A 20,808-nucleotide genomic window follows, 5' to 3' on the forward strand; every position below is an offset into this window, starting at 1 on the left:
TAATAAGAGACAATTCTAGATAAATTTTTATGCTAGACATTTCTCAGTATCATTTGATTGAAAAAGAAAATATTTCTCTTCGTTTTTCACATTCAAATTATTTACTAATGTGAGATAATGTTTTTCATATATTTTTTAATATTATGAATAAAATAATTAAATTATTATTATCCAATAATATACCATATGCTTATAAAATTTCATTATAAAATTTGTATAAGCAACTTAATTAGCATAGTCTTACAACCCTCAACCATATGTAGTCCAAGCAGCACTATAAAATTAATTAAAGTACATAACAGCATGGACTGCGATATGCGTTCAAAATGTCGATGTTCATGTGTCCTGCAGTTCACACGATGACGCACAGTTTGCTGCGTTCTTCATCGACCCATGAGCCGAGTGATCCACCGCTTAGAGTTTTATAAATTGGTTTCTTAATTTTGTCAAATATGTTTTTATTGAAAGAAATTAAAAATACACCATTTTACTGGCATATATCAATTCCTTCAATAAATTTATTTTTATACCTAAAACGAATGCTGCGAAATGTCTTAGTTTTATATAACCAATATATATCAAAGTATTTCTTTTTAAATTGCATTTATTGTAAATAAATATATATATATATATATTAATACTTTTTTAGCGATATAAATTGAAATTTATATAAAACATTAACCTGTATAAAACCAGGTACAACATTGTACATTTTAGGTTGTTGCATTATCCAATGTATGCGCATAACTGAGATGAACAATACATATCGCAACGCGTGTATATTATGGTCCATATACACACAGTATTTTAATTGTGTTTATATACAATAATAATTTAATATTATTATTTTAATAATTCGATTTGCTTGTTCGAATTTTTATTTGTTTGTTTTGGCTGCTTATTATTTCTCTCATATGTATTAAATACAATATATAATTTTAATATTTGCATTATTTCGATTTGCTTGTTCGAAATTTCATTTGATCTATATTAGATCATATACATTTTGGCAATTCATATTTTATTTGTATTACTATAATGTATTTATTATAATATAAACAAATATTTTATTAACGGTAAGGATATACAATAATAATTTAATATTATTATTTTAATAATTCGATTTGCTTGTTCGAATTTTTATTTGTTTGCTTTGGCTGCTTATTATTTCTCTCATATGCATTAAATACAATATATAATTTTAATATTTGCATTATTTCGATTTGCTTGTTCGAAATTTTATTTGATCTATATTAGATCTCATTATACATTTTGGCAATTCATATTTTATTTGTATTATTATAATGTATTTATTATAATATAAACAAATATTTTATTAACGGTAAGGATATACAATAATAATTTAATATTATTATTTTAATAATTCGATTTGCTTGTTCGAATTTTTATTTGTTTGCTTTGGCTGCTTATTAATTTCTCTCATATGTATTAAATACAATATATAATTTTAATATTTGCATTATTTCGATTTGCTTGTTCGAAATTTCATTTGATCTATAATAGATCTCATATACATTTTGGCAATTCATATTTTATTTGTAATACTATAATGTATTTATTATAATATAAACAAATATTTTATTAACGGTAAGGATATTAAAACATTAATGATCCTTCCGCAGGTTCACCTACGGAAACCTTGTTACGACTTTTACTTCCTCTAAATAATCAAGTTCGGTCAACTTTTGCGAAACAACCGTAACACGCAAGGCGTCACAGTGATCACGTCCGGAGACCTCACTAAATAATTCAATCGGTAGTAGCGACGGGCGGTGTGTACAAAGGGCAGGGACGTAATCAATGCGAGTTAATGACTCACACTTACTGGGAATTCCAAGTTCATGTGAACAGTTTCAGTTCACAATCCCAAGCATGAAAGTGGTTCAGCGGTTTACCCGGACCTCTCGGTCTAGGAAATACACGTTGATACTTTCATTGTAGCGCGCGTGCAGCCCAGGACATCTAAGGGCATCACAGACCTGTTATTGCTCAATCTCATTATTGCTAGACGCAATTTGTCCATTTAAGAAGCTAGTGTCCTTATAATGGGACAAACCAACAGGTACGGCTCCACTTATATAAACACATTCAAACACAATAAACATTTTACTGCCACCATGAATGAAGGCTATATAAGCTTCAACACCATAATCCTGAAGATATCTATTTAATATATTTGAGTCTCGTTCGTTATCGGAATTAACCAGACAAATCACTCCACGAACTAAGAACGGCCATGCACCACCACCCATAGATTCGAGAAAGAGCTATCAATCTGTCTTACACACTTATGTTCGGACCTGGTAAGTTTTCCCGTGTTGAGTCAAATTAAGCCGCAGGCTCCACTCCTGGTGGTGCCCTTCCGTCAATTCCTTTAAGTTTCAGCTTTGCAACCATACTTCCCCCGGAGCCCAAAAGCTTTGGTTTCCCGGGAAGCGACTGAGAGAGCCATAAAAGTAGCTACACCCAATTGCTAGCTGGCATCGTTTATGGTTAGAACTAGGGCGGTATCTGATCGCCTTCGAACCTCTAACTTTCGTTCTTGATTAATGAAAACATCTTTGGCAAATGCTTTCGCTTAAGTTAGTCTTACGACGGTCCAAGAATTTCACCTCTCGCGTCGTAATACTAATGCCCCCAAACTGCTTCTATTAATCATTACCTCTTGATCTGAAAACCAATGAAAGCAGAACAGAGGTCTTATTTCATTATCCCATGCACAGAATATTCAGGCATTTGAAGCCTGCTTTAAGCACTCTAATTTGTTCAAAGTAATTGTACCGGCCCACAATAACACTCGTTTAAGAGCACTAATGCAGGTTTTTAAATAGGAGGAACATATGAAAAAATACAAGTATCTAAGCACATGTAAGAACTCCACCGGTAATACGCTTACATACATAAAGGTATAGTACTAACCACAATTGTAAGTTGTACTACCCGTATGAAGCACAAGTTCAACTACGAACGTTTTAACCGCAACAACTTTAATATACGCTATTGGAGCTGGAATTACCGCGGCTGCTGGCACCAGACTTGCCCTCCAATTGGTCCTTGTTAAAGGATTTAAAGTGTACTCATTCCAATTACAGGGCCTCGGATATGAGTCCTGTATTGTTATTTTTCGTCACTACCTCCCCGAGCTGGGAGTGGGTAATTTACGCGCCTGCTGCCTTCCTTAGATGTGGTAGCCGTTTCTCAGGCTCCCTCTCCGGAATCGAACCCTGATTCCCCGTTACCCGTTGCAACCATGGTAGTCCTAGATACTACCATCAAAAGTTGATAGGGCAGACATTTGAAAGATCTGTCGTCGGTACAAGACCATACGATCTGCATGTTATCTAGAGTTCAACCAATATAACGATCTTGCGATCGCTTGGTTTTAGCCTAATAAAAGCACATGTTCCATAAGGTTCATGTTTTAATTGCATGTATTAGCTCTAGAATTACCACAGTTATCCAAGTAACTGTTAACGATCTAAGGAACCATAACTGATATAATGAGCCTTTTGCGGTTTCACTTTTAATTCGTGTGTACTTAGACATGCATGGCTTAATCTTTGAGACAAGCATATAACTACTGGCAGGATCAACCAGAATAATGTTTTTATTCATATTTCATTCATATTTTTTGAATAGAAATTAGCAATATATATGTTGTTATAGATTTTATTTCTATCGAATACGGCCATTTTTATATAGCATTCGTATACGTTTGTTTTCCAATTTATACTTGTTTCGCCACTAATAATAACAAGTTTTTATTGATGTCAAAAAGAATCATATTCTTTATAAACACAATATTTATTTTTCATATATTTTCTTTATATATGCACATTTCATTCTAAAATATCATTTTTGTTCGACATACATAATATATTGTATCCACACATGTACAATTTTTGTTTAACCAATATAAGATATTGAGTTAATCATTTGTATTTTGACGATAAATTTAAAATTTATCTATATATATCCATATAAGTCTCTGGTAATATATAAAATAGAACCGAGTGTATATATATAATTATTACTACTATATTTATTTCTTAAATAATATATACTTATATATTATTTATATATATACTCTTTATTATATATTATATAATTTCTTAAATAACTGTCTTAATAGCTATTTTTTATTATCAACAATATAAGTTGATATTAATATTGAAAATGTATTCATAATTACATTTTTATATTTCTTTGGTAGACTTTTATGTACTATTATTATTTAATAATACACATATAATATAAATCATGTTAGCCTACCTCCTAAAATTAACGATAAAATTCGGAAACAATTTGTTATTCTATGTACAATAGAAACTTGGCCTTTGTTTCAACGTTATTATCTTTGGGCTTAAAATATTAACCGCGGAGCCAAGTCTCGTATTCAAATAAATGAATAAAGAAACAAATTCGACGGATAATATCTTCTCTACTGACATATGTCAATAGCAGACGGCCGGCCCATTGACCATCCTATAGTAGTTTTTGGACACGCTGTCTCCCATTCGGGTATATTCAATTTACTTTGCCACTCACCCATATAGTGTTCTCTTATATAATAAGACAACGCACTTTTATATTCATTATATGGATATATTGCCTTCCTCATATTTGCCACACCACCTATAGTAGTTTTTGGACACGCTGTCTCCCATTCGGGTATATTCAATTTACTTTGCCACTCACCCATATAGTGTTCTCTTATATAATAAGAAAACGCACTTTTATTTTCATTATATGGATATATTGCCTTCCTCATATTTGCCACACCACCTATAGTAGTTTTTGGACACGCTGTCTCCCATTCGGGTATATTCAATTCTCTTTGCCACTCACCCTTATAGTATTCTCTTATTTAATAAGAATACTAAAATACTTCTCATATTATAGATGTAATCTATTAACTTCTCAATATCCATACGGTTTATGTATGGTATTGACAAAATCCTATGCATTTGCATAAGATTTATTTTGCCACAATTTATAGTACTAGTGCCGCCCTCACTAGGTATAAATATCTCATTTCGCTAGTAGTGTATGGGCAAATTCTACTAGCTATTCTCATAAATATGTCACTTATATGCCATATCTATACAATTCATGCACTTTTATATGTATATTTGCTATATTATACATTATTATGCCTTATAGGTATTATACCTATAAGCCACATCCATACGATTGCTTAATATAAATATATGTATAATTTTTTATACATATTTTTTTTTTATTTATGTATGGTTTTTTATTCATATCCATATACTGTATTCACTTTTATATGGATATGATTGGCGTTTTATATAGTATTGACAAAATCATAAGTTTGACCAATACGAGGAGAGGTCCGCCAACGACCACCTCCCTATAGGTGTTTTTGGACACGCTGTCTCCCATTCGACTGCTTACTATACTAGGGGCTACCCGCTCCGTATGATATTCTCTCATATAACAAGAGAATGCAAGAAATATTCGTATTTTATGAATATAATCCATTTATTTTTCAATATCCATACGTTTTACTTAGTTTTTTGTACGGTATTGACAAAATCCTATGCATTTGCATAAGATTTATTTTGCCACAATTTATAGTACTAGTGCCGCCCTCACTAGGTATAAATATCTCATTTCGCTAGTAGTGTATGGGCAAATTCTACTAGCTATTCTCATAAATATGTCACTTATATGCCATATCTATACAATTCATGCACTTTTATATGTATATTTGCTATATTATACATTATTATGCCTTATAGGTATTATACCTATAAGCCACATCCATACGATTGCTTAATATAAATATATGTATAATTTTTTATACATATTTTTTTTTATTTATGTATGGTTTTTTATTCATATCCATATACTGTATTCACTTTTATATGGATATGATTGGCGTTTTATATAGTATTGACAAAATCATAAGTTTGACCAATACGAGGAGAGGTCCGCCAACGACCACCTCCCTATAGGTGTTTTTGGACACGCTGTCTCCCATTCGACTGCTTACTATACTAGGGGCTGCCCGCTCCGTATGATATTCTCTCGTATAACAAGAGAATGCAAGAAATATTCGTATTTTATGAATATAATCCATTTATTTTTCAATATCCATACGTTTTACTTAGTTTTTTGTACGGTATTGACAAAATCCTATGCATTTGCATAAGATTTATTTTGCCACAATTTATAGTACTAGTGCCGCCCTCACTAGGTATAAATATCTCATTTCGCTAGTAGTGTATGGGCAAATTCTACTAGCTATTCTCATAAATATGTCACTTATATGCCATATCTATACAATTCATGCACTTTTATATGTATATTTGCTATATTATACATTATTATGCCTTATAGGTATTATACCTATAAGCCACATCCATACGATTGCTTAATATAAATATATGTATAATTTTTTATACATATTTTTTTTTATTTATGTATGGTTTTTTATTCATATCCATATACTGTATTCACTTTTATATGGATATGCTTGGCGTTTTATATAGTATTGACAAAATCATAAGTTTGACCAATACGAGGAGAGGTCCGCCAACGACCACCTCCCTATAGGTGTTTTTGGACACGCTGTCTCCCATTCGACTGCTTACTATACTAGGGGCTGCCCGCTCCGTATGATATTCTCTCGTATAACAAGAGAATGCAAGAAATATTCGTATTTTATGAATATAATCCATTTATTTTTCAATATCCATACGTTTTACTTAGTTTTTTGTACGGTATTGACAAAATCCTATGCATTTGCATAAGATTTATTTTGCCACAATTTATAGTACTAGTGCCGCCCTCACTAGGTATAAATATCTCATTTCGCTAGTAGTGTATGGGCAAATTCTACTAGCTATTCTCATAAATATGTCACTTATATGCCATATCTATACAATTCATGCACTTTTATATGTATATTTGCTATATTATACATTATTATGCCTTATAGGTATTATACCTATAAGCCACATCCATACGATTGCTTAATATAAATATATGTATAATTTTTTATACATATTTTTTTTTATTTATGTATGGTTTTTTATTCATATCCATATACTGTATTCACTTTTATATGGATATGCTTGGCGTTTTATATAGTATTGACAAAATCATAAGTTTGACCAATACGAGGAGAGGTCCGCCAACGACCACCTCCCTATAGGTGTTTTTGGACACGCTGTCTCCCATTCGACTGCTTACTATACTAGGGGCTGCCCGCTCCGTATGATATTCTCTCGTATAACAAGAGAATGCAAGAAATATTCGTATTTTATGAATATAATCCATTTATTTTTCAATATCCATACGTTTTACTTAGTTTTTTGTACGGTATTGACAAAATCCTATGCATTTGCATAAGATTTATTTTGCCACAATTTATAGTACTAGTGCCGCCCTCACTAGGTATAAATATCTCATTTCGCTAGTAGTGTATGGGCAAATTCTACTAGCTATTCTCATAAATATGTCACTTATATGCCATATCTATACAATTCATGCACTTTTATATGTATATTTGCTATATTATACATTATTATGCCTTATAGGTATTATACCTATAAGCCACATCCATACGATTGCTTAATATAAATATATGTATAATTTTTTATACATATTTTTTTTTATTTATGTATGGTTTTTTATTCATATCCATATACTGTATTCACTTTTATATGGATATGATTGGCGTTTTATATAGTATTGACAAAATCATAAGTTTGACCAATACGAGGAGAGGTCCGCCAACGACCACCTCCCTATAGGTGTTTTTGGACACGCTGTCTCCCATTCGACTGCTTACTATACTAGGGGCTACCCGCTCCGTATGATATTCTCTCATATAACAAGAGAATGCAAGAAATATTCGTATTTTATGAATATAATCCATTTATTTTTCAATATCCATACGTTTTACTTAGTTTTTTGTACGGTATTGACAAAATCCTATGCATTTGCATAAGATTTATTTTGCCACAATTTATAGTACTAGTGCCGCCCTCACTAGGTATAAATATCTCATTTCGCTAGTAGTGTATGGGCAAATTCTACTAGCTATTCTCATAAATATGTCACTTATATGCCATATCTATACAATTCATGCACTTTTATATGTATATTTGCTATATTATACATTATTATGCCTTATAGGTATTATACCTATAAGCCACATCCATACGATTGCTTAATATAAATATATGTATAATTTTTTATACATATTTTTTTTTTATTTATGTTTGGTTTTTTATTCATATCCATATACTGTATTCACTTTTATATGGATATGATTGGCGTTTTATATAGTATTGACAAAATCATAAGTTTGACCAATACGAGGAGAGGTCCGCCAACGACCACCTCCCTATAGGTGTTTTTGGACACGCTGTCTCCCATTCGACTGCTTACTATACTAGGGGCTACCCGCTCCGTATGATATTCTCTCATATAACAAGAGAATGCAAGAAATATTCGTATTTTATGAATATAATCCATTTATTTTTCAATATCCATACGTTTTACTTAGTTTTTTGTACGGTATTGACAAAATCCTATGCATTTGCATAAGATTTATTTTGCCACAATTTATAGTACTAGTGCCGCCCTCACTAGGTATAAATATCTCATTTCGCTAGTAGTGTATGGGGAAATTCTACTAGCTATTCTCATAAATATGTCACTTATATGCCATATCTATACAATTCATGCACTTTTATATGTATATTTGCTATATTATACATTATTATGCCTTATAGGTATTATACCTATAAGCCACATCCATACGATTGCTTAATATAAATATATGTATAATTTTTTATACATATTTTTTTTTTATTTATGTATGGTTTTTTATTCATATCCATATACTGTATTCAATTTTATATGGATATGATTGGCGTTTTATATAGTATTGACAAAATCATAAGTTTGACCAATACGAGGAGAGGTCCGCCAACGACCACCTCCCTATAGGTGTTTTTGGACACGCTGTCTCCCATTCGACTGCTTACTATACTAGGGGCTGCCCGCTCCGTATGATATTCTCTCGTATAACAAGAGAATGCAAGAAATATTCGTATTTTATGAATATAATCCATTTATTTTTCAATATCCATACGTTTTACTTAGTTTTTTGTACGGTATTGACAAAATCCTATGCATTTGCATAAGATTTATTTTGCCACAATTTATAGTACTAGTGCCGCCCTCACTAGGTATAAATATCTCATTTCGCTAGTAGTGTATGGGCAAATTCTACTAGCTATTCTCATAAATGCCTTCTTTATGCCATATCTATACAATTTATGCACTTTTATATGTATATTTGCTAATATTATACATTATTATGCCTTATAGGTATTATACCTATAAGCCATATACATACGATTTCATTTTTTTATTTATATATGGTTTTGTATTTATAACCATATACCGTATTTACTTTTATAAGGATATGATTGGCGTTTTATATAGTATTGACAAAATTATAAGTTTGACAAACACTTTTTTAAGTCTTTTAGTTAAAATTGTCATTTTTAATTGACTATCTAAACACTAGATATATTTGCACATGGAGCAAAAAGTATAAAAATTGGTCGCGTCACTAATAATATCGCGATACATTTTTACTACCATCAAAATACCACATACGTTTATATGTCCTCTTTATTTAATTTGGTTTCTAAACCTCAGGAATAGTTTTAATTATATGTGCGCTCTAAGTTGAATGAATTTCTTGAATCTCTTTACTTGAATTTCTAAGACTTAAAAATATTTATAAATAGATGTCCTATTGCATAATATTTTTTTATCGCTTCACTTATAAAATAACGATCCTGCCTTTCTACCTTTGAATAAACATTCATATAAACATGGAGAAAAAAACGTTCGCGTCACTAACAGTATGTGACGATAAAATTTTGCTAACATTAAAAGGAACATATTTTTATATGTCAACTCTTAGTTGAATTGGTCTATTGCTTAAGATTCTAGACCTTAGGAATATTTTTATATTATATGTTTGCCAATCTTCGCGTCACTAAAAAGATGACGATTCATATTGTTATTATTAGATGGTCGAGTTGTACTTATATTGATATGTTAATCAAATTGGTCTCTTACTTGAAAATCTAGACCTTAGGAATATTTTTATATTATATGTTTGCCAATCTTCGCGTCACTAATAAGATGACGATTCATATTGTTATTATTAGATGGTCGAGTTGTACTTATATTGATATGTTAATCAAATTGGTCTCTTACTTGAAAATCTAGACCTTAGGAATATTTTTATATTATATGTTTGCCAATCTTCGCGTCACTAATAAGATGACGATTCATATTGTTATTATTAGATGGTCGAGTTGTACTTATATTGATATGTTAATCAAATTGGTCTCTTACTTGAAAATCTAGACCTTAGGAATATTTTTATATTATATGTTTGCCAATCTTCGCGTCACTAATAAGATGACGATTCATATTATTATTAGATGGTCGAGTTGTACTTATATTGATATGTTAATCAAATTGGTCTCTTACTTGAAAATCTAGACCTTAGGAATATTTTTATATTATATGTTTGCCAATCTTCGCGTCACTAATAAGATGACGATTCATATTGTTATTATTAGATGGTCGAGTTGTACTTATATTGATATGTTAATCAAATTGGTCTCTTACTTGAAAATCTAGACCTTAGGAATATTTTTATATTATATGTTTGCCAATCTTCGCGTCACTAATAAGATGACGATTCATATTGTTATTATTAGATGGTCGAGTTGTACTTATATTGATATGTTAATCAAATTGGTCTCTTACTTGAAAATCTAGACCTTAGGAATGTAATATATAAAGGATTAAAAATTCGCCACAAAGCCAAGCAAACAATCAATGCATACAAATAGATTGTTGGTTGAACTTTATATAAGAAGTTCAACACAACAAATAAATTATGCAATTTTATTATCGAATCATCAAGCAAAGGATAAGCTTCAGTGGATCGCAGTATGGCAGCTGCTCAACCACTTACAACACCTTGCCTGTTACAAAAGTCGTTTACAATTGATTCTAGGCTTTGTCATTGTATTAAATAATGCTTTTATATGTAACTAGCGCGGCATCAGGTGATCAAAGATCCTCCCAATTTACTATGTTACAAATTACATTGGCATCACATCCATTGTCGTTTAAAAAGTAAATTATAAACTTTAAATGGTTTAGAAGCCATACAATGCAAATTGCCCCTTATTTATCATTGCAGTCCAGCACGGATACGACCTTAGAGGCGTTCAGGCATAATCCAACGGACGTAGCGTCATACCACTGTTCGCTCGAACAAGTATTGTGCCATTGGTCCGTACCTGCGGTTCCTCTCGTACTACGCAGGAATGCTGTCGCAACAACGTTTTGTCATTAGTAGGGTAAAACTAACCTGTCTCACGACGGTCTAAACCCAGCTCACGTTCCCTTGCATGGGTGAACAATCCAACGCTTGGTGAATTTTGCTTCACAATGATAGGAAGAGCCGACATCGAAGGATCAAAAAGCGACGTCGCTATGAACGCTTGGCCGCCACAAGCCAGTTATCCCTATGGTAACTTTTCTGACACCTCTTGTTAAAAACTCTTTAAACCAAAAGGATCGATAGGCCGAGCTTTTGCTGTCCCTGTGTGTACTGAACACCGAGATCAAGTCAGCATTTGCCCTTTTGCTCTATGTGTGGTTTCTGTCCGCACTGAGCTGGCCTTGGGACACCTCCGTTATTATTTGAGAGATGTACCGCCCCAGTCAAACTCCCTACCTGGCAATGTCCTTGAATTGGATCATACCTGAGTAATTGGAGTTATACCAAATTTTCAAATCAAAAATACATAAATGCACCGTTTTATTAAAGAATTTGTTTGCGATTATATAACAAACTCGTGATACTTTGATCAAGAAGCTTGCATCAAAACCCAATACCATAAGATATAATAAATATATCCGTATAATGGCTAGGAAATGATACACGTTCCATTTAATCAAGTAAGTAAGGAAACAATAAGAGTAGTGGTATTTCATTGGCGATACCAAACCGAGGTCTAATATCTCCCACTTATTCTACACCTCTTATGTCTCCTTACACTGCCAGATTAGAGTCAAGCTCAAAAGGGTCTTCTTTCCCCGCTAATTATTCCAAGCCCGTTCCCTTGGCTGTGGTTTCGCTAGATAGTAGATAGGGACAGGTGTGTCTCGGATCCCTCCGAACTTATTTAACGTGACGTGTTCCGCACTGAAGGGATTACAGCCACGGCATTCTAATATACCCACAAGGGAGTATATAATGCAAGGGTCTGGGTTAAGCGCCAAACCAACGCCCTGGACTAGAAGCTATAGCTATGTACATAGCAACCACCCCAGTAGCAATTTAAGTACTTGCTTGTCGGGCAAGCACTCCCCCTTGCATAGGGGCGAGATCTATCTAAAATCTCTACTGTTCTTTGGGTCGCAGCACCCGAGTTGTATTAACGCAACATCCACGTCGAGCCCGGGGACTCTACCCGCGATATAGGTGTCAACCACAGCCACCACGAAACTCCCACTAGGGGGCCGACCTCAATGAGTAGCCTTGGAGAACCACTCAACCCGTGGCACCGAAATTTCAGGCTCGGTGGGCCTCACCCCTTCAGCTCCGACAAGCTCGGATGGGGCAACCATGTCATATTAGTCGCCTCCTACGACAAGCAATGACAAGCTGTGGCAGTATTCTTCGCCGTTGCCACACGGCAAGGGGGTTTTGGGACTATTGTCCCGGCGCCTGCGGTTCATCCCTCGTCGCTTCCATCCTACGCCTCGAGAAGGCAGCATCAGCAAAAGCTCCTAGGAGACGCATCCGTTCTGGGGTCTCGACTACTCCTGCGACGTTCCATCGTTCTTGGACTCGAACAATGCCAAGGGCATCCAAGTCACGCAAATCGCTATAGAGGCGGCACTCACATAGTACGTGAAGCCAGTCCTCACTCTCCTCTCCACATGAGCATGCGGTTGTGGTGCTGAGGGTTCTACCATGGAGGAAAGCGTTGAACGACCCGTGTCCTGTCAGCAAGAATCCGGCTCTTAAGGTGAAGACAAAGTCCTTCCTCTTGTAGACGAACGCTGCCTCTGGGAAAAACTGGCGAGTCACAAAACCGTGAGCCGCTTGGTCCCATCTGAGTTGCCACTCATTTAGCAGACATTCGTCTAGCAGAGCCATCTTGGATTTCCAGTCCAACACAGACAAGTCCTGTCCATAGAGCCAGTCGCTCTCGTCCAGGGGAACGTGCTTTCTGAGCTTAAACTTCACTGCCATCCTGTGAGCATCTAAATCCATTGGAGGAGCACCAGCAAGCACCTGCAGTGCCACCGTGGACACTGTGCGGCATACCGGTAGGCATCCTAATAGGATGGTCCTCTGGCACGAGGTGAGGAGTCTTAAGGACTTGCCCTTGCTCGCCGCCTTGTACCAGACCGAGGCACCGAAGAGTGCACAGGGGACCATGAGTCCGCTGTATATCGTCCTCTTAGCACGGGAGCTGAGCCCCCAATCGACTCGGAGCACCCGTGCTAGCCCTCCGGCAACTCCAGCCAGCCGATCTCTGAGAGCAGAGATATGCGGGAGAAAGCTCATCCGCTCGCCGACTAAGATGCCAAGGTACCGGCATTTGGTGACGTATGGCAGGCTTGCTCCAGCAAACCGTACGGTCGGTCTCCTAGTGTCTGAAAGATTCCCTTTCAGCAACATGATTGCCGTCTTGCTGGTTGACACACTCACTCCAACCTCAGCTCCCCAGGCTCCCACGATGTCCATCAACTGCTCGCCCTTTCGCTCCAGATCGGCACGGGAATTCCCATCGACGAAAAGTAGCAAGTCATCTGCAAACGCGCTCAGAGCACAATGTGGCTCCAGGCGCTGAAGCAGCACATCCATCAGTAGGTTCCAAATAAATGGACCACTGACGGACCCTTGCGGGCAGCCCCGTGTAACCGACACTGTGGCCGCTTCGTAACTGCTGATGATACTGGCACTTCGACCGGAGAAATAACTTTTCCACAAGTCTATCTCTCGACAGCCGACGTCGATAAGCCGATCCAGCACCGCGTTCCACTCAACATTGTCGAAGGCACCCTTGAAATCAACAAAGATTCCCAGCACCCTCCTCTCGCGGCTGGTGGAAACGGTGTTTTTAGCGTGCATCCACGCATCCTCAACGCAGCGTCCAGGCCGAAATCCAAATTGCCATCTGCAGCCATCCGGTAGCACATCCTTTAGTCGATTCACCATGATCCCTTCCAGCACCTTTCCGAACACTGGCAAAAGGCATATGCCACGATAAGAGGCAGGATCGCTCCTGTCCTTATCTGGCCCCTTTACCAGCGGTATCACTCTCGGGTGTTTCCACTCGGCAGGAAAATATCCTTCCGAGAGGCATCGAGAGTACAACTTCGTCAGGTGCTGAGGGATAGCACGCCATACCTCCTTGACGATCCCACCCGTGATGCCGTCCATTCCCGGCGATCGCCGGCTTCTCAGCTTCGCGACGCTGGTTGCCACCTCGAAGGCTTCGAGGGTCGGTGGAGCAGCAGGAGTTATACCCTCACGCACTGTGGATTCCGCAACAGGGAAGAAGTTGCGGAGGAGTATATCTGCGCAGTCGTGCCATGTCGTAAGTAGCGCGCCGTTCGACCTAAGACATCCAAGATCGGTTGTCTTTTTCCGGCCTCGGCATATTCGGTAGGCGTGCCCCCATGGATCATCCTTGTGCCGTCCCACGAAGTCCCGCCAGTTTTGTTCCTTTGTCATCAGGATAAGCTTCTTATACTGGCCTGAGGCAAGCCTTAATCCAGCGGCAAGTCGCTCAACATCGCCGGTGCCACTCCGACGAGCTGCCTGCAGCCTGCGCCTCAGTCTCCTGACCTCTTGGCGCTTGGTACTCAGTTCAGGATTCCACCATATTACGTTTCCCCTTGCTGCAGGTATCCTGCGCCCTATTACCCTGTCGCACACTTCGTGTACGATGGAGCGAAGGGCTGACACATGATCATCCAACGGCGATTCCTCCAGTTCCTCGAGACATTCAGCTACATCCCTTAGTTCTACTCTGAATCTTCGCCAACTTGCATTGGAGAGCCTCCATTGCGGTACCGGAGCTAGGCTCTCAACGGTACTGCTTGGATCTGGAGTAACCTCAACAGTGATGATGTTGTGGTCACTCAGCTCCCAGAAGTCAACTCTCCATTCGTATGTTGCCCACACACGCGCTGCTTCGTTGGTGAAGGTCACGTCGATATCACTTCTGGAGCGGTGATTATCGAACGTGAACACCTGGCTGGCCGTATTAAGCACACAGACACCGCTTGCGATGATCCACTCGTCCATGTGCTGTCCCCGTTCGCGATTCAGACGGTCTCCAGAGTTAGCTGGAGTTTTGCTGAACCACATCGGGGAAACCGCATTCGCATCAAGTCCGAGGATTGTCGGTGTCCTGCTGGCTAGCAGCAGAACCGTATCCAGGTAGTCAGTGTAGGGCTGCAGGGCAGCTGAGTACTGGCAGTATACGGAGGACAGAAAAATGGTGCCGTATTTTCCTGTGACACTCACGCACACTCCATAATCCGTCGTCAATGTCTCGATGGGCATGCAGATGGCAGACGGGTCGTCCACGATGATGGCAGCTTTCTTCCTTTTGTCAGCGAAGATTCTCATGCCTCCAGGGAGTCCAGTGAGACGCTTGCCTGCGTCCACATAGGGCTCCTGAATGAGTGCGAACAGGTGGCCAGCATCTCTCATCCGCTTTGCAAGCTCGATGACAGCGCAACGGCCTCGACCACAATTCGCTTGGATGAAGCTGAACATGTTAATGTCTAGCTTGCACCCTGGCTAGCACAGCGCTATATATCGGGCATCCACCCGAGAGCATATAGTGCCCCGAGGGTAGCCCTTTATGGCGGCAGTTACGGCAGTCCACCGCATTTTTGCACTTCGCCGCGACGTGGTCGTTCTGTCCGCACTGGCGGCAGACCTGGTTTTCTCTAGCGTACCGACACTCGCTGACTTTGTGGTCAAAACCAAGGCATCGGTGGCACGCATAGGTGCGCACTTGAGAGCGGCAGCGGTAAGAGAACCACTTGATATACACCCTCCCGCTTTCGAGAACGGCCAACGCCTGATCATCTACTTCCAGCGTCACGTTTATAGTGGCGCTGTTAGCTGCTGACCAGGGCTTGGTCGCCAGGACTACCGCCTTCTGGAACTCCTTCAGCGACATCTCCTCGAAGTTTTTCTCTTTTAACTCCATCATGAACTCATCCGGCGTCACAGTGGTGTCCACATCCTGTACCGTCACCCTGGGTTTTGCGGCAGTGTTTTTGGACACCTTAAGGCCCACCTCAGCGAATTTTGCGGAGGCAACGATTTTCGACATCTCCGCCTGCGATGGCGTGCGAATAATCGCGCCGCCCCGCTTCAACTCTCGCACCTCATGCACTCTGACGCCCAAAGCAGGCGCTACCTCTTTGCGGACCTTGTCCGCAATTTGCCTCCCTGATAAGGCCGGATCATCACATGCAACGACTGCCGACCAGGTCTCCCGGATTTTCCGCGGTGCGGCTACAGGGGCATAGGGGGCGACAGGGGCAGCAGGTGAGGCGATAAGGTGCGCGCCTCTAGCAGCGGCGGCTGCGTATGAGACGGCCGAGGCAACCGGTGTCTGCTTCTTAAGGCGGTCCTCAAGCACTCCAATCCGTATAAGGAGGGCTGCAACAACCTCCTCGTAGCGGTTGGCTACGGACTGTACCTTCACATTTGTGGCCGGGTTGGCATAGGAGACCATGAACATCCTACCGATCTCCGATCGGATGTCCCCCATCTCGGCAGCGACGGCACCATTACCTCTCCACTCCCTATCCGAGAAGGATTTTAGAGGACTGGCTGGTGCAACGAAGGTCTTCTCGTGTTCAGCAGAGGATGCAGCAGCGGCGGGGGCTGCGGGAGCGGCAGGGGCTGCGGCAAGGGCAGCGACAGGCGCAGCGGCAGCGGCAGCAGCAGGGGCAGCGGCAGCGGCAGCGGCAGGGGCTGTCGCAGTGTCAGCGGCAGTTGCATCCAGTGCCATCAACTTGCACCTAGAGGCGTCCCTCAGCGGCGCTTTATTGCGCTTACCTCTGGGTCGTCCTCTGCCCCCACTGCTTCCCCTACTACTAGCACTCTCACTGCCAGAATCTCCAACATCCATTTTGGGTGGCGCCATCCGCCGGTTATCGGCAGTTCCAACCCAAAAGCTTTTCCACCAAGGACTTACCCCTTTATTATCAGCTGGTCGGAAAGCTCTATCAGCTGATCAGCTGATAAAAGTTTAGCGATGACACAAACCGCACAGCTGTTTTAGGCAAAATGTGCCTAAATAAGCCTAACTCCTCTCTCAAGAGAGCGCCTCTCTCGTGACACACGTGGCGCAATGGAAAATTTCCAATGGGAAAAACCCAATTTCACCCGGTTTCACCACTTTTACACAGGGAAAACACGCGCACTGGGTTCGCAGGCACAAAACACGAATTTTCGTGCTGTTTCTAGCTTCGTATCTGGTCTCTATCAGTCAATATTGGCTACACTCGCGGAGCGTACGGAAAACACGTCTGTTCGCACGAGCAATCTAACACCGATGTGTGTAGATAGGGACAGTAGGAATCTCGTTAATCCATTCATGCGCGTCACTAATTAGATGACGAGGCATTTGGCTACCTTAAGAGAGTCATAGTTACTCCCGCCGTTGACCCGCGCTTACTTGAATTTCTTCACTTTGACATTCAGAGCACTGGGCAGAAATCACATTGTGTCAACACCCGCTAGGGCCATCACAATGCTTTGTTTTAATTAGACAGTCGGATTCCCCAAGTCCGTGCCAGTTCTGAATTGATTGTTAATTGATAATCGTTATAATTAATAAGAACTAATTGGTTTAACCCAATTAGTATTCTTAAAAATTTTAGCAAGAAAGTTCCACAATTGGCTACGTAACTAAACTATCCGGGGAACAAGTAACTAACATAAATGCTAGAAACTCTATTTACCCAGAACGAGCACATAAACCATGTTATTGTTTCCCAATCAAGCCCGACTATCTCAATCTTCAGAGCCAATCCTTATCCCGAAGTTACGGATCTAATTTGCCGACTTCCCTTACCTACATTATTCTATCGACTAGAGACTCTTCACCTTGGAGACCAGCTGCGGATATTGGTACGGCCTGTTGAGAAGTTTGCGTGTCCCCACCATAAATTTTCAAGGTCCGAGGAGAAAATATCGACACAACAGTATATGTCATGCTCTTCTAGCCCATCTACCATATCTCTCTGCGAAAGACTTCCATGGTAGTACGGCTATAAAACAGAAAAGAAAACTCTTCCGATATCTCTCGACGGCTTCTTTATGGTCGTTCCTGTTGCCAGGATGAGCACGAGGCCCATATTTAATAACAAACGGATACTCAACAGGTTACGGAATTGGAACCGTATTCCCTTTCGTTCAAAATTATTCAAGTATATTAATTTAGCTAGATTTTATATAATATATATATTTGTTTGGCATTTGTATTTTACTTGAAAATTTTCGGCTTTCGCCTTGAACTTAGGACCGACTAACTCGTGATCAACCACTGTTCACACGAAACCCTTCTCCACTTCAGTCCTCCAAGGTCTCATTCGATTATTTGCTACTACCACCAAGATCTGTACCAATGGCAGCTCCATGCAGGCTTACGCCAAACACTTCTACGCATACCATTGTACCTTCCTACTCACTAAAGTTTCAAAATTTATATTACAAGTAATATAAATCATCTACTTTAGCGGTAATGTATAGGTATACAACTTAAGCGCCATCCATTTTAAGGGCTAGTTGCTTCGGCAGGTGAGTTGTTACACACTCCTTAGCGGATTTCGACTTCCATGATCACCGTCCTGCTGTTTTAAGCAACCAACGCCTTTCATGGTATCTGCATGAGTTGTTAATTTGGGCACCGTAACATTACGTTTGGTTCATCCCACAGCGCCAGTTCTGCTTACCAAAAGTGGCCCACTGGGCACATTATATCATAACCTTGAACTTCATATCAAGAAAGTTAAGGTTCTTACCCATTTAAAGTTTGAGAATAGGTTAAGATCGTTTCGACCCTAAGGCCTCTAATCATTCGCTTTACCAGATAAGATTATTTTATATAATATTAAAATGCACCAGCTATCCTGAGGGAAACTTCGGAAGGAACCAGCTACTAGATGGTTCGATTGGTCTTTCGCCCCTATACTCAATTCTGACAATCGATTTGCACGTCAGAACTGTTTCGGTCTTCCATCAGGGTTTCCCCTGACTTCAACCTGATCAAGTATAGTTCACCATCTTTCGGGTCACAGCATATATGCTCAAGGTACGTTCCAGTTAGAGGCATAAATAATATAAATATCATTATACATAACTATATAGAACGCCCCGGGATTGTGTTAATTAGCTATAAATAGTTAAAAAACTAATCCCATTATTAGTCAAGTTAATTACGCTATTAGGTTTATATCCCAATAACTTGCACATATGTTAGACTCCTTGGTCCGTGTTTCAAGACGGGTCCCGAAGGTATCCTGAATCTTTCGCATTGTTAATCCTACAAGTGCATATAATAAACACAAAAATCAATGATAATTATGCCATTATATAATTCCGAAAAATTAACGCACTGTATTCATATAAATCTATCAGCACTTTATCAAATTAATAACATTTATTCTGTGTTAAAATGCAAGCAAATTAATTTGAATAAACTATAAGTTATATTTTATGATAAATTTGGTATGCTAATAGATTACAATGTCCTTATATGGAAAAAATGCACACTATTATCATAATATTGTTTAAATATTACAATTCTAATGATGAATTTTCCATAACGGATATTCAGGTTCATCGGGCTTAACCTCTAAGCAGTTTCACGTACTGTTTAACTCTCTATTCAGAGTTCTTTTCAACTTTCCCTCACGGTACTTGTTTACTATCGGTCTCATGGTTATATTTAGTTTTAGATGGAGTTTACCACCCACTTAGTGCTGCACTATCAAGCAACACGACTCTTTGGAAACATCATCTAGTAATCATTAACGTTATACGGGCCTGGCACCCTCTATGGGTAAATGGCCTCATTTAAGAAGGACTTAAATCGTTAATTTCTCATACTAGAATATTGACGCTCCATACACTGCATCTCACATTTGCCATATAGACAAAGTGACTTAGTGCTGAACTGATTTCTTTTCGCTCGCCGCTACTAAGAAAATCCTTGTTAGTTTCTTTTCCTCCCCTAATTAATATGCTTAAATTCAGGGGGTAGTCCCATATGAGTTGAGGTTGTGTATAACTTTTATATGCAATTAATTCTTTATATATAATGATAAAACATTTTATTAAATTCGTTATATTAATAATATCTGTATATAAATGGCATTTGTTTGATTTAACGAATCAACGAAGAATAATAATATTGTCAACGGTTTTCTATTTTCTAATCATTAATAAGAGACAATTCTAGATAAATTTTTATGCTAGACATTTCTCAGTATCATTTGATTGAAAAAGAAAATATTTCTCTTCGTTTTTCACATTCAAATTATTTACTAATGTGAGATAATGTTTTTCATATATTTTTTAATATTATGAATAAAATAATTAAATTATTATTATCCAATAATATACCATATGCTTATAAAATTTCA

At 38.6% G+C, this 20,808-nt stretch overlaps 2 non-coding genes and 1 pseudogene across 2 annotated transcripts; all 3 read right to left on the reverse strand.

The window, feature by feature from the left end:
• Positions 1-243: 243 nt before the first annotated feature.
• On the reverse strand, positions 244-422 carry LOC127011924 (5.8S ribosomal RNA). The gene has a single exon (XR_007765383.1). It is a non-coding gene; the product is annotated as a 5.8S ribosomal RNA (ribosomal RNA).
• A 1,204-nt stretch (positions 423-1,626) lies between these two features.
• On the reverse strand, positions 1,627-3,621 carry LOC127011880 (small subunit ribosomal RNA). The gene has a single exon (XR_007765338.1). It is a non-coding gene; the product is annotated as a small subunit ribosomal RNA (ribosomal RNA).
• Positions 3,622-11,007: 7,386 nt separating this feature from the next.
• On the reverse strand, positions 11,008-20,446 carry LOC127011975 (large subunit ribosomal RNA; annotated as a pseudogene).
• Between the last annotated feature and the right edge of the window lie 362 nt (positions 20,447-20,808).

This window comes from Drosophila biarmipes, unplaced genomic scaffold, assembly GCF_025231255.1.
Source record: "Drosophila biarmipes strain raj3 unplaced genomic scaffold, RU_DBia_V1.1 ptg000016l, whole genome shotgun sequence".
In the NCBI taxonomy this organism is placed as follows: Eukaryota; Metazoa; Arthropoda; class Insecta; order Diptera; family Drosophilidae; genus Drosophila; species Drosophila biarmipes.